The sequence below is a fragment of the Capricornis sumatraensis genome, chromosome 19 (assembly GCF_032405125.1).
Source record: "Capricornis sumatraensis isolate serow.1 chromosome 19, serow.2, whole genome shotgun sequence".
NCBI lineage: Eukaryota > Metazoa > Chordata > Mammalia > Artiodactyla > Bovidae > Capricornis > Capricornis sumatraensis.
In genome coordinates this window covers 54430696-54446781 of record NC_091087.1, presented here as the reverse complement: position 1 = coordinate 54446781, position 16086 = coordinate 54430696, and positions in this window count along the sequence as shown.

Sequence of the window (16086 nt, the reverse complement as noted above, 5' to 3'; positions counted from 1 at the left end):
GATATAGTCCGTGTGGTCTCAAAAGAGTCAGACTCGACTTAGCAACTAACCAACAACAACAACAACAAGCCTTACAAATAATTAGCAGCATTTTCCTTTTGCTACATAAAAACAATGGTGCATTTGATGATGGATGGCCTCTTAGAGTCCTTGAAAAACTGAACCTTGGAAGGATGTTTGTAAATATAATTTGGGTATTTTTCTATCTTCAATAACTGGAATGTATCTCTGGCACTAAAATGTAACCCCCCAAAACAGTAACCTAGTAATAATTTTGTAATGATTACCAGAAATACTGAATTGAGACATTCTGAGACTGCATTCTGACTCAGAGCCTATGCCGTTTATAAGGGTGGGGGTTAGAAAGATGGCTGCATATGAGCCAGGCATTTTTCTTCTTTCCTATAAAGTAATTGGAAAGGAATTGTCTACCTGGGGCTTATATTTAAAAGGAAATTGGAAATCGCTAGCTTATAACTGTTTACCTGGCATTGTCCAGGTCTCCGAAAAATAGTATCTGATGGGCACAAGTTGTCTGTATCACTGTCATGATAGTGATATATTCTGCAGTAGGATCAATGTAACATGCTTTTCCATTTTCATCAATACCATGTAAACATCTTTGCTTTTATTCTCTACTTGCCAAGAAACCTGAATTAGCTTTCCAGGGGATTTATGCCCTTGAAGATCTGTTGGACGTTTTATAAATGGGTAATCACTTTGGAATGTGGCTTAATGTGAGCAAAAATGGACAAATATCCTAGTATCTTCCTGCATGTATGGTCACAGCACTTCATCTTGTCTTATAAAATTATTTGAAAATTGTGCTTTCAAGGAAACTCTTGATGTTTCAGAGCCTTGTGTGAAGAGGCCTTATCCTGGAGACATTGGTATGATGCTTGTCCGGTGAGGAAGGCAGCCCAGGATTAAGAGGCGGTGAGCCTGACAAGGGCAGCTTGCTTCCCCCTCTGTGCCCTATCTTCATTGACAAGCACCATTTCACCCAAAGCCCTTCTTGATTCCAGTGTGGTGGTATGTGGTGATTCCACAAGTGTCTTAATCATTTCCAGGCTTGCTTATAAATTGTTTTAGAATAAACAATCTCTCTTTGTGCCTCATTATGCACTGTACCAGGAACATGGTGTGCAGTTCTGGTGAGCTCAACGAAGATGTGATTAAAGCAAGCGGGTCCAGAGAAAGTTAACTAACACTGGCAGAAGAATAGGCCTCTATATTGATTAATTAGCTTAAATTGGTGAATTCATTCACTAAATATTTTTCCACATGTAGCGTAAAAAGAGGAGGACTCTATTTACAAAAGAAGAAGGTTGAGATAGAGGATGTGATTAAAATCTATAAAATTATGAAAGCTCTGCTTTCTTATTTATAGAATTCTGGTATACTAGGACTCAGAGCACTCTCAGAAACTTAAAAGAGGTCTACAATGAATAGAGACTTGTGGAATGCATTATCCCAGGATGTGGTGCAGATTGAAAATATAAATAGATTTATTAAAAGTTAGATAAGCTCATGAATAACAGATTGGGGAAACAATGACACTTTGGGGGTATGTCCACAACTCTTAAAGGGGATCAGACATACTCTTCTATTCTATGTCCCTTGGTGTGCCCATCAGAGAAGGAATATCATGATAAAATGGACCACGGGGAATGTATATATAACAATTGGTTTAGGAAGGTAAGACAACTGCAAAAATGTGGATGAAATTGGGCTGATTAAATTATCCAGTTTCCAAAGACATGTAAATAAAAGAGCTGCCTGTGACTTCTAGAGCATTTGGCGGTGGAAAACCTCTGTGAAAGAGTGTACTTTGTATGCTAGGAGCATCTGATCTTTGTTATCAGAGGAGTGAACAATAACGTGCATATGTTGGACACAGGCAGAATTAGGGATCATGTAACCTTCTGTTTCATAGACCACCATGTTGCTTGTGTCAAGCCTTGTTTTGCAGAGAACTAAGATTTTGCCTGCAATTAATGCATAATAAATGAGACCCAGCCAAATATATATAAAAAAAAGAAATGAAAGTTTCCTTTAAGCTATATCCTTTTAAAATGTTCCTGGAAGGGGGCCTCTATTCTTTTATTTAAAACAAAATGGGAAATGCGGTAGAAATATTTTTGTAGTATTTTTTTTTTGCAAATAAATTTTATTGGCATTCTTTGTTGTCTCTCCCAGTATGAATTAGTTCCTTACATGATTTACTTCTGTTTTCAACAAAGAAGGCTGAAACTAATTTAAATTAAAACAGCCTGCAGTTCTATTAGGATGCATGTGGTACTGTTTCTCACCTTCTATCTTCACTGATGATAATAATGTATTTTTTCTTTCACCAATTTGCTGTCATGTTTTAAAAAAACATCTCCACATGCGTTCATAAGCACATATTTGTACATGCATGAAGGACAGAGGCATTTAAAAATTAGGAGGGTATAATCTATTATTGCCACAGATAATGCTCTCAGCACTTTGTGTTATGAGATGGTGGATGCAGATAGATGCTATTGAAAACCATATCCTTGAGTCTGAAAAATGATCAACTAATATGATCATAGAGTTAAGTATTAATAAGAGAAGCACTTAAGTTTTTTTTTTTTTTAAAGACTTGAAATGCTTGATTTAGCTCCTAATGTTTTGGTAGTCTCAAAAATTATAAGAAAATTATGTTTACAGATCTTTTTCTGCTGTATGATTTCTTTATGGCCTTTGTATGTCTTTTGCACAGAATATGCATGCTAGGTGTTAATAAGAAGTCAATACCTATGCCTATACAATATATTTTTCAACCGAGGAGCATCATTTGTAACTGAACAGGCAAATAAATTACACTGGATATTAGCATCTGGAAGTATTTTTCCAGGCAAGTAACTAGTGAGTTTAAGTCAATTAATACAGTTAAATTGCATCTAAAATTAGATGGTACTAAATGATTTCAATATAGCTATGTGATACCAATACAATATGTATTAGTATCAAAGAATGCAGCCCAAACTGAGAGAACAAAACATATATAACTCTTTGTGAAGTTTCATTTAATGAAAATCTACTGCAAGTAAAAACATCATACCTTAATTTGTTATAGTGCTTTTACATTTAAGACACACTTTATTACATGTTATTTTATTTGCCCCACAAAATAACTCTGTGTAAATTGTCACTCCCACTTTATTGACAGGGAAGCTGGTCCCAGAGAAAGTACTTTAATCAACATCATAGAAAAAAAAATCTCCTAATGTCTCCCTTTTCTGATCTTTGTTCTTTTTACTTCGTGTTGCTAGAGTGACCTTTCTCCTGCTTAAATTCCTTTGAATACTTAGCATTGCCTGTGTGTTTCTGTCCATATTGTAGTGACTTACTAGCCTAGGCCTCCCTTGTGCCTGTCAGTATTCAAGCCCAGGGTTTGGAAACTTTTTCTGTAAGGCACCAGATAGCAAATATTTTCGACTTCATGGTCTATACCACAGTTGTTGCAGCATGAAAACGCTCATGGATTATATGCAAACAAATGAGTATTACTGTGTTCTGATGCAACTTTATTTACCAAAAAAGGTGATATCCCAGAATTTGGCCTGCAGGCTAGTTTGCCAACCCTGATTTTAGAATAAAAATGCCTCAGACTATAGGAAGAAATCATCAGAAAGTCTATTTATATTTTGTTTTTAATTCTATCCTTTAAATTTTTTGTGTGTATAATTTATATTATACACTATATATATGTATATTTAAATTATGTATTGCTTTTTAATTTTTATTTATTATTATTAATTTATTTTTTGGCTGTGCTGTGTGGCATACAAGATCCTAGTTCCCCAACTGTAATATACTGACTTTTAAAATTTAGGCTATTCATAGCACATGGTTGTTGTTGTTTAGTCAGGAAGTCATGTCGGACTTTTGTGACCCCATGGACTGCAGCTTGCCAGGCTCCTCCATCCACGGGATTCTCCCGGCAAAAATACTGGATTGGGTTGCCATTTCCTTCTCCATTCACATGGTTAATATTATTTTTTACTGTAGAATTTGTACTTGGTAAATGTGAGAGGTTAACTGTCTGCTCTACCAACCTACTCCAAGGCTTCTGGCAATTTTCAGGACATAGTAGACTGTTCTCTGCCTCTGTGCTTTTGTTCATGGTATCCTCTCATGTATTTAGCATTCTTTTTACTTGTTATTCCTTCTCAGACCTTCCCCTCCAGGATCACATTCATTGACGTATATTCTTTTTTTAGTTGTTTTTTAATCGGAGGAAAATTGCTTTACAGTGTTATGTTAATTTCTGCCATACAACATAATTATACATAATCAGCCATTATTATACATATCCCCACTCTCTTGAGCCTCCCTCCTCTCTCCCCTGAAGTATATTCTTTTAAAATTCCTTTATCTGTGGTTTACCAGAAGGAAAATTTCTTCATGTGCCTGAAAACATCTTTATAACACAGATAATTTTGCTGTGTGTAGAACTCTAGGTTGGCAGTTTTCTCTCAGCACATTAAAGTTGTATTGTAATTCCATTGACTTTTGGACTTCAGTTTTGTTTTTGTGAAGTCACCTGCCAAACTGCTGCTATTTGGAAGTAATCTGTTATTTTTTCCTCTGGCTGCTTTCATTTTTTTGGTGTAATGAAGTTCTACTCTGATGTTCCTTTAGGTGCATTTTATTTACCTGCTCAAGATTCATTATGATTCATGAATTAGGGTTGGTGGCTTTTATCACTTTACAAATATTAGTTATTACTTCTTCAATTTTGTCCCTGTTCCTGCCTCAGTATTTTTATCTTCTCTTTCAATTAAACTCCAGTTAAACATATATTTGCCCTCTCTCCTTAGCCTATGTATCCTAACCTTTCTTTTATATTTCTGTTTTTTCCCACTGTGGTGTGATTCTGAATAATTTCTTTTTCCCTGCTTTCTAGTGTACTAAGTTTCCTCTTATTTAGATTGCAGTTGAATCTATTCATTGAGATTCACTTTTTACCTTTTTATTGGAAATAACTTCAAACATTTAAAACACATGGATAACTTGAAGAAAAAATAAAAACAGTACAAAGAACATCTGTAAACTCTTTGCCCAGATAGGCCTATTATGATTGTACTCCATTTGCTTAATTATTTGTGCTCTGTTGCTCTTTCTATGTTTAATTGTATATATTATATAAATTAAAGGTGTATATATATAAGTAATCATTTTTATATAGATATACATATGTGCATATATGTATATATGTAAATATTTTTATGAAGCATTTTTTTATTCCCTCCCCCCACCAACAACTGTAAGTTTGTTCTCTAAGTCTACAAGTCTCTCTGTCTGTAAACAAGTTCATTTGTATTATGTCTTTTTAGATTTCGCATATAAGGGGTGTCATACAATGTTTCTGCTTTTCTGACTTATTTTACTCAGAATGACAAATTCTAGGTTGCTAGATATTGCTTCATCTTTACTTTCTTTTGTTGGGTTTTTACATACTATATGCATTTTTGTAAGCCTCTTTAATTTTCTTTGACAAGATGGAGTCCAAGTAAATAAAAAAATGTGCACAATCAATCATTTGGGTAGTGCGTGTTGTTAGATGCTTTCCTTTCATATGTGACATCTGTATCAATCTCCTGCTACAGCTTTTCTTTCCTGAGATGCTGCAGGAATAGAAGCACTTGTAGCACTTGTATACATCATGGTCCTTTACCCCTGATTACTTCACTATTTGTTTCTGAAGAATAAGGGTATTTTCAAGTAACTACAGTAAAGTTATCAACTTCAGTAAATTTTGACATGGTAAATTTAAGTTCAACAATTAGAGTATTGGTACGGTATTCCCTGTTGACTCAGATGGTAAAGAATCTGCCCGCAATGCAGGAGACCTGGGTTTGATTCCTGGATCAAGAAGATCCCCTGGTGAAGGGAATGGCAACCCACTCCAGTATTCTTGCCTGGTGAATTCCATGGACAGAGTAGCCTGGTGGGCCATAGTCCATGGGGTTGTGAAGAGTCAGACATGACTAAGTGACTAACACACACAGTGCTTTTTATCTAATCTACTGCTGTATTCCATTTCTCAGTTGACTCAAGTATGTCTTTGATAGCCTTTTTTCTCCTCCATTTCAGTGTCCAGTCTGGAGTCAGGTATCATATTCACTTGTCATGTCTGTTAAACCTTCTTTCATCTGAAACATTTCCTTAGTCTTTATTTGTCTTTTATGATAGTTTTGACAGACTATAGTCCCTATACCCACCTTTAAAGAAAAGGGGTTTTTCTATGTTCCTTCATGGTTAGAGTCAGGTTATGCATGCTTGGCAAGAATACTACATCAGTGATGCCATTTCTTTCTCAGGGTATTGTATCTGTAGGTAGTGGTAGTAATTTTGATCAGTCAGTCAATTTATCTGATTTCTCCACTGTATGATTATTTTTCCCCCTCTCTTGCAACTAATAAACAGTTTACAGGGTAACACTTTAAGATGATACGAATATTCTCACTCTGTGAAGGGGAAATGGGGAAGAGTTTCTGTTCAGTGAGTATAAGATTTAAGTTATGCAGGGCTACTGTTCAAGAGATCTACTTTACAACATTGTCCTATAGTTAACAATATTCTCTTGTAGACTTGAAAATTAAGAGGGTAAGTCTCATGTTAAGAGTTCTTACGTCAATTAAAAAATGAACCCTTTGTCTGTAGAAGGTAATAAAATCAAGTAAATAAATTAGCTGTGCATGTAAAAACAAACAACAAAAACAACAAAACTAAATAGACTTCACCTTATAAAAATTTCCCCCTAGATTTGGCCTTCACTGATGATTCTTGCCTGATCTAATCTTTACTACAACTGTTGCAAAAACCTTTAAATTAGTTTTATGTATAAAATCTATTCTTTTCAGATAAAATCTATTCTTTTTGCTTAGGGCACATATTGATATTTTCCTTCTAAATTTTATTCCACTTTTCTCTAATTTCTTTTAATATGGTAAGATTAACTGTTTTATAATAGATATACAATGATTCACTATCTGAAGTCTGTTGAAGATCTGTTTCTGCATTTTACTCTTTCTCATGGTACTTTTTTAAAGTGATGTGAGTTGGATCTTCACATTTACTCAAGGCTCATTTTATGGTTGCAGCTTCTTAAGGACTTTCCTTCTAATCTGCTCAGTAAAGACATGTTTCTTTACAGTCCCCTGGAGTTGGGTATGGGATAGGGTGAGTTTACTTCTAGTTCACCCTTTCCTTGAGAATATAGTCCTTTGGGGAAAGTGCTGAATGTAGGGAATCTCTTTGATTTGTCTCCCTACCTTAAAGGACCTGAGCTTTGATTTCTTCTCATCCCAAGAGGTCTACAAATAAAAACTCAAAGTTACCTAGCTAACAAATGTCCTGGAGCAAAATGAATTCCAGAGCTCTGCTCACCTCTCTGAGTTTCTGTTTCCCTTAGATTTTAGCCTGGTTATTCTATACTTGTTAGCTTTTTAATGGGTTTAAGATGTTTTCTACATTGACTAACATTGTTTTCAGTGGGAAGACAGGTTTGAATAACCCAAGTTGTGGTATTCCCTCTTACTATATTCTCTGTACTGAGTGTTCTTCTTCATCTGTTCTGTCCCTCAAACACCTCCTTAGTTTTCACGTATCAGTTGAAGTGTCATCTCCTCCATAACGATACCTCTGAACAAATCCCTCTCCCGAGGTACAATAGATTATTCTCTTGATCCAGTTTGCCTTCTTGTCTGTCTTTCCCAAAGAGACTATGATTTCTTTGAGAGCAGGTATCATATCTTGTTCATTTTTGTATCCCTAGGACCTAGTATTGTGGCTGGAAGATTTTTTTGTTCCCAGTGATTAGTAGGTATCTAATGTTCCCAGATACATAGTAGGTATCTAATAAAATTATTTGTTGACAGAACTTTTTTGTCACCTTGGAATTGAGAAAGACTATGGGACAGAACTGGAGAAGGCAATGGCACCCCACTCCAGTACTCTTGCCTGGAAAATCCCATGGATGGAGGAGCCTGGTAGGCTGCAGTCCATGGGATCGCGAAGAGTCAGACATGACTGAGTGACTTCACTTTCACTTTTCACTTTCATGCATTGGAGAAGGAAATGGCAACCCACTCCAGTGTTCTTGCCTGGAGAATCCCAGGGACGGGGGAGCCTGGTGGGCTGCCGTCTATGGGGTCGCACAGTCAGACACGACTGAAGCGACTTAGCAGCAGCAGCAGCATGGGACAGAATGACTAGGACAGAATATAGGACAGGTGGCCTAAACAGGTTAATTCATAGGATGAGGTGTTCGTGATGGTAGTAGCAGTGGTGGTAGAATTACTGTGAGTCTGGAAGGGATACATGCTGGTTTATCTAACTGAACAGAAGCGAATTTGGAATGTTTAGGGGTTTGTAATTCACAGTTGTTCAGAGATACAGGCTAGGGAAGAGGATCAGTAGAAATCATAGTTCAAACAATTCCTGAACCTGAAAGTTAGATGAGGACTCTCAGTGGCACAAGTGGAGGTGGTTTCAGCAAAGGCCTTTGGCTTGCATTCTGTCCTTGAGACTTGACTGTTGTGTGGGACTGTGGTGTGTATTGAGCAACACATGAGCTGCTCCTTAGGGTAAGGCAAACTTCTTTTGGGTTAGCTATTGCACTGAGGGCTAAATTCTCTGGAGAGAGATTTTACTTCCACCAGGCCTGCTTTTAAAACTTCAAAGTTTGGCTCCTTCTAGCCTGATTTACCTGGCACCTTTCCAATAAGTACCAGTCAAGCTGAAGTATCCCCAAATCCATGATAATTGCTGCTCCTGGCCCTCCCTCCACAACAAATTCCCCAATTTTTGCCTTTGCTGTATTATTTTCCCATTCTAGAATACCTTTCTTTGTATCTGCTCATGGTTCAAGGCCCAACTAAAATTCTACCTCTCATAAGATATCCTCTCTATTATCTAGCCCATCGACCAAACTCCTATAAACTTATCTAAACTCTCAATATTCTGCATTTAATTATATTCAATTTTGTCATGCTTCTTAATTATTTAACTAGGGTTAATCCTCTTTCCCAGTCTTGATTGTTGACTCCTTAGAGACTATTGTATTTACCTGGTGGACCATTCATTGCTCTAATTATAGTACTGGTTATACACTCAAGAAACGCTTTTTGACTTGTTGAGTATAGACAGAGAGCATCCCCATACCTCTCAAATCATCCTGTCCTGTGTGTGATAGCATCCTAGAAAATTCTAGGAGTTGGATTGAATAGAGGGTCCTTTTTGTTTTGTTTTATACTCTTTGTTTTACAGATGTATAAGAGGGGATTATGTGATTTTCCCAGCTTCAGGCATTTAGAGATTTAAGTCTGGGAGTGGCATAGCCAGAATTACAGTCTAAGCATTGATTACTGCAATTTAGGACTTACTCTTCTCCTGACTTTTCTGTGAGAGCACAGGCATAGCATCTTTTACCCTATAATGGGTAGTGTACCATGGAGATGTGGTGTTGTTTTCCTTTCCTGACTTCCAGTGTCTATAGAATTTGATTTAAATCAACACATTGGTGAAAGTTATACCAATTGGATTTGTTTAATCCATATGTAGTTAAAATTAAAGAATCACCAAAACAAAGTATTTCATTACTTTTGTTCTGTTTACAGGTTCTTTTTAGTGTTTTATTTAGACTGTCACAGCTACTCTGTACATAGCAAAGCTATCAGTGAATTATTGTACATGGAGTTTCTCCAGGGGGGCCATGCTGTTCCGACCATTTTCCCATGGAAAGCTCTGCCAGCCCGTACAGTGCCCTGGTGCTTTAAGTCTTCTTGTGGAGGTGGCCTCCCCTTAGGCGGTCATTCTGAAGAGTCTTTCAAGAACCTGAAATGTTGCCATTGGAGCGTTTCCCAGAAGGAAATTGAACCACAATTTTTTTGAAGTTCAGGGAACTCTCTACCAGGAGTATGTCATGTGTCTAGACATATTCTGATGTGTTTTTCATTACAATAATGCAATAACATGAGCTGCACCAAATGATAGGGTAAATTCATTAAGACTGTTTTCTTGTCCATTTCTTTCAAAACACTCAGCAAAAAACACTATGAACTACCTACATGTAGCATCTGCTTTCTTTGTTCCTTTTCCCTTCTAATTGCTTTGTACTTAATTTTTCTCACCTACATCCTCCCCCCCCCTTTTTTTTTTGCTTCTCATTTTTCTCTGAGTAGGAAAGTAAAAGTAAAAGCTTATCAATTCTGCTATATTTTTCAGCTGATTAGAGAGAAAAAAATCATCCTGAACTGACTAATAGAGAGTCAGGGAATTACAAATAAATCAGCAGTTGCATAAGGGAGGTAATGAAATTTAACTAAGGAAATTGGGATCTCTACTGTCATGAAGAAAATAAATGAGACAATGTAGAATCATTATAGGAAGACTGGGTGGTCTACAAGAAAGAGGGCAGATTGTGCAAACTGACATTTGAGGAATCGACCTGAATGTTGTTGCTTGGGACCAGTGCTGTTCATTGATGTCATAGCAAAATGTGCTTAATTTGTAGAACACGTGAGGAACCCTGGCAGAAAAGGCAGGCTCTGAAATATAGGAGGGCTTAACCTTCTTGTCTCTGAGGTGTGCTTCCTATTTAGAATAGAAAGTTCAGGGGCCCTAACCTAAGAATCTCCCTGGAATCCCAGCTGGACTGTCTCCATTCCAGCAGGATCAGAGCACACCTGTAGGAAGAGGGCTTTTCCTTGCAACCACCCACATTGACTTCCTTGTGCATACCCTGATTTCAGAGATGACCACCACCCTCTCCCAGCTTCAGCTTACAGGGAGAAGAGAGGCCCTATTGGGCAAAACATGCCCTGGCTCAGGTTGTTCTCTGTGGTTTGGATTTCGGTACTATTGTCTTAACCCACTGATCTTCTTAATTTCTGGGCTCTCTCCTCCTTTACATCCAGATCTCTCTGCTTCTACTCACCTGGTCTAACTTGCTGAATTCTATTCTCTGTTTTATTTCTGACTACAAGTAGCCATATTTGTCCATGTAGTTGTTTCTTCTTTTCTAAATGCCGGGAAACTCAGAGCCTCTAATTCCAAGGTTGCAGCTGTGTGCCATGGGCCAAATCTGACCAACAGTTTTGACTGCCACATCTAGAGTTTATTTGCATCGTGTGTGTGTTTTAATTGGATTGGTTGCTAATAATGTTTTCAGAACTGAAAACTTTCACCTTAAAATCTGGTGTCCCATGAAAAATTGAAAGATTTGGCAGCTGATGCCTGGAACGGTGTATGTTTCTCTCTTTAGTTCTCTGTAGTTCCCACCATTCCTGCTTTTCTTATGGGTTTTATTATTTTTTAATATAGCAAAGAGAGAAATGGTATATTTTCTTTTATCTCAGTGTTTGTAAATGTTTTTCTAGCAAGATATCCTTCAATCTTGTTAGCTTCCTGATCCCTTAAAAGCATTGACTTGTGACCACTCCTTAGGCCTTGCTGGAGTGGAACTTATGAGGTGTCAGGCCCAAGTTTGGATCCAGACAGTGTTGCTCGATGCTACTCTAGTTTTGGCTGGCCCTCTTCCAGTGCCCTCCCTTGGAAATCCCAGACTAGTTACCTTGGGGCGGCAGTATTTGACGATGCCAGGTTCCATCCACACAGGACCCTGTTTATGTTTGTCAGCTCTGTGAAGACTTCTGTTACAGAAGCTGATGCTTGCAGGTTTGCCTTTGTGGTCATTCTCTCCCGCTGTGTACTCAGTCACTCAGTCTGACTCTCTCTGCGACCCCTGTAGCCTGCCAGGCTCCTCTGTCCATGGGATTATCCAGGCAAGAATACTGAAGTAGGTTGTCATTTCCTCCTCCAGTTTCTCCCAGTGGCAAATACCAAAAATCTATTTCTTAAGCTTTTTTGTTTGTTTCAATAGACCTATCCCAAATGGAGTTAGGGCTGTTTTTTAAAAGTGTGATTCTGGGAATTCCCTGGTGGCCCAGTGCTTTGGACTCTGTGCTCTCATTGCCAGTGACCCAGGTTTAATCCCTGGTCAGGGAACTAAGATCCCACAAGCTGGGTGGCATGGTCAAAAACTTAAAATATTCTACTTCATATAATTCTATATAAACTTCTATATATCATATAGAGATCCAGCTTAGAAACAATAAGCTTTGTCTCAGAAGAAGGGAAAGAATAAGTTGCTAAATAATATATATCACGATAACATACTGAAAGATACTATCGTGTAATAATTAATCACTGCATAGTAGTTAGTAGCACTGACTTTGGAGCCAGACTCTCTGGATTCATATTCGTACTTTGTCACTGTCTAGCTGTGTGTAGCTGTGGACAAGTTATTAACCTTCTGACTTAGTGATGATGATAACAATATATACTTCATAGGTTGTTGTAATGGTTAAAAGCTGATGTTTATACAGTGTTTGCCACTTAATAAGTACTCTATAAATGTAAGCTGTTACTGTTATTTGAAAAGCTCTTATGTGGTAGGCTCTTGTGTCAGATACAAAGATAAATAAGACACGATCCTTACCCTGAAGAGGCTGATGGCTTAATAAATGAGAAGATACTTAAATAATGGTAATTCATTATTTACCGTTATGTAAATGTAATACCACAAATACATGCAGGTTAGAATAGTGACCAGGGAGGAAGGGACCCCTATCTGGAGAGATCATGGAAGGTTTCATGGAGATATTTAACCTTTCTTAGTATTTGAGGGAGAGGGAAGGAGTCACCATTAGTTGAGACACCATGTACATTCATGTGATCCAAGAGTGCAAGGCCAAGCAAGGCTCTTACGGGCAGACTGACAACTGGTGCTAATCTGTACACTCCTGCATGGAAAAGGACCTGTCAATTTTAGCAAAACTTGACCACAAATGTGACAGGCCCTCAACAGATCTTGCTATGGTCTTCAAACTCTAATGTCCCCAAAATTCAGTCAGTATTTCAGCTGTTGTTACAGTGCATAACAGAGTAGCATCTATCTAGTCCAAGTCATGCTCCTTCTAACCAGATAGACCAAAATCCAAGTACCCTAAAACTGGGCAAGGTCTTAGACATCATCTGGTCTAATCCCTTCACGTTACAGCCAAGAATATCAAAACCCACAGAAGAAAAGTAACTGTTATAAAATGATTGATTACCATACCTGGCAGCCCCGAACCCAAAATAAATATTGAGATGCCTTGATTATTTCACAGAAGTGATATAAAACAAAGATAGCCACTGAAGGTCTGCTTTAACAGTTGTGTACACAAGTTGGTCAAATGAGTTGCATCTCTACCAATTTAAAGTCTACCAGAAAAGCAAGGGTCACATTAATGGTAGTAGAGATATAAGGGCTTTGTTATGTAGTAAAGATTGTTTTTTTCATTATTAAATTTCTTACTGTGCTGTGTGCTGTTGCTTCAGTCTTGTCTGACTCTGTGTGACCCTATGGACTGTAGCCCACCAGGCTCCTCTGTCCGTGGGTTTCTCCAGGCAAGATACTGCAGTGGGTAGCCATGCCCTCCTCCAGGGGATCTTCCCGACCCAGGGATCAAACCCATGGCTCTTATGTTGCCTGCACTGGCAGGTGGGTTCTTTACCACTAGCACCACCTGGGAGGCCCCAAATTTCTGGCATTTAATAAATATTTGCTGACTTGATTTCAACAAATTTCATTGAATTGAGTGGCTCAGGTGATTCACTCCCTGGGTTGAGAAGATTCCCTGGAGAAGGGCATGGCAACCCATTCCAGTATTCTTGCCTGAAGAATCCCATGGACAGAGGAGCCTCGTGGGCTACAGTCCATGGGGTTGCAAAGAGTCGGATATGACTGAAGAGACTTAGCACACAAAAATAGTACATATGGAGAATAATTTGCCATTTGTATGCTTTAATCATTTTTAAAATTATAGAATTTTGAAAGTTTTGGATGAATATACTATAGTTCTGCTGTTATTTGAATGTGGGAAAGTTCTGGCTATAGGATCCCATGAACATATTCCAAATTCAAAATTGCATTGGTATGATCATTGCTGTGTGGGTAGAAAACTGTTCATATGGAAAACATAAAAAAGCAAACCATTCCAGGCACTATGAGATTTAGGCTGAAGGTTCATCTGTGCAATCTGTGGGTATCTCAGTCTTTGATGTTAATTTGTTAAGATATCAGTGTTCTAGATCTTAATATGAATATGCTGTTAAAATGGAAAATGCACTCAAAATTCTGAAGGAAGCATCCACTGACAAGATAGAATTAAAACTCTTGGAATAAGATGTTTACCAAAGGAAAGCTTGTGCTTGTATGAAAACTCAAGTTAACATAAAAAGTGACAACAATGTAGTTCATAATTATAAAGAAAAAAGGAGAATAAGATTGGGTCTACTTCCAATTGTACATGGGTATTCACTGGACTCAGTCAATGATATAAGCTTTTTATTGTTTAAGAATTATTATATTTTATTTTATTGTTACTAATGTCTATTGAGTTAGCTGGGAGAATTTCACAAGATTTTAAAATCCAGTAACTTTTTGGCTGAGGATATGAAAAGGGAGCTAGAAAAATCAAAGGAAATTGCACAGTTTATATGAATATCCTCCATTTATAACAATTTGTCCTTTTTCTAGCTGAACTTGCTAAAACTTTCCTAACTTGAATTTATCATAAAATTGATTGGCCAGAAAAAAAAATACTTTGCAAAGGGCAAGTAACTCAAGACCCACCTGGAATACAGCTTTAGGTTCCAACTGTCATTGTATCACAGATGAAAGCAAAACAAAATTGCTTCAAAAAAAGAGCTGGGGTGAGGAATGTCAAGACTGCAAAAGTTAAATATAGTTAGGGAGCCTGTGACTAAAGGGAGGTTATTGTAGGCTTGTATACATATTTGAAAGTTCTAAATCCAAAGGGAAGAAAATGGTACTGTGTTACTTTAGATATAGTGGTAACAGTTTAGAGGAGGATCTAGATTAAATCTCAAATAAAAAGTACATTTGTGAAATATATCTTACATGGTCTTTTACTTTCTCTTGAGATATGGTTTAAAAACCCAGCTCTCAGTGTGTGGAAATTTATTTAAATGCTTCCAGGGAGGGGAATGAGAAATTTGAAGTGTTTCTAGTCTTTATGGATTGAGGGTTAAAAATCAATACCATGTCTAGATAAAGATTTTCGGAAGTTTGTACGGGAGAAAGAAAAGCCTGATAGTTTGCAAAGGTGTGATGGATATGGATGAACGCTTGCCCCTCGTATGTAAAAATAAATTATCTTTCAGTGTTGACTTGGCTACAGACTCTGAGTCTGTAGTTGGAGGTCAGTACACAGCAGGGTGGCCAGAATGGAAGGAGGAAAACTGTGCAGGTCCATTGTGCGTGGACATGGTGGGAAAGAGTGCGAGTCATATCACAGATTTGGAGAATGCATAAATCACAGAGGTGAATGTGTGTCACTTTATGGATGTACAGATTGGGTATTCTGTTTTATGGAATTTATGTAGTACTTGCTGAAGTTTCATAGTGTCTTCACTTAGGCTGTTACCTAATCTTTTAAAGAACAGAGTGAGATAGGAATCTTTGTGTCTAGTCTGTAGCTCTGGACAGTCATTCATGTATTTGGTGCATTGATGGGGATGGTTGAAAGACGAGGCTTAGCTAGGACTGTCATTTGGATAGCTTACTTCTTGCCCCTCTAGCAGAAAGATCTTGGAGTAGTTGGATTTTTATGTATGACAGGTTAGGTCTACCAACAAGTGTTTCAAAAGGGCCAGATGGAAGCCTTGAGGCTTCTAAGTCATAGAAATTCTAAGGTGTCGCTTTTACTGCATTCTTTGACCAAGCAAGCCACTAAAGTGAGTCCAGATTCAAGGAGGAAGACGTGAGATGCCACCTTTCAATGAAGAATTTGTGGCTACTTCCCAGGTGGGGCTGGGGCTTCCCAGGTGGTGCAGCGGTAAAGAATCCACCTGCCAATGCAGGAGGTGCAAGAGATGAGGGGTTCAATCCCTGGGTTGGGAAGATCCCCTGGACTAGGAAATGGCAATCCACTCTAGTATTATGGCCTGGAAAATCCCATGGGCAGAGGAGCCTGGTGGGCT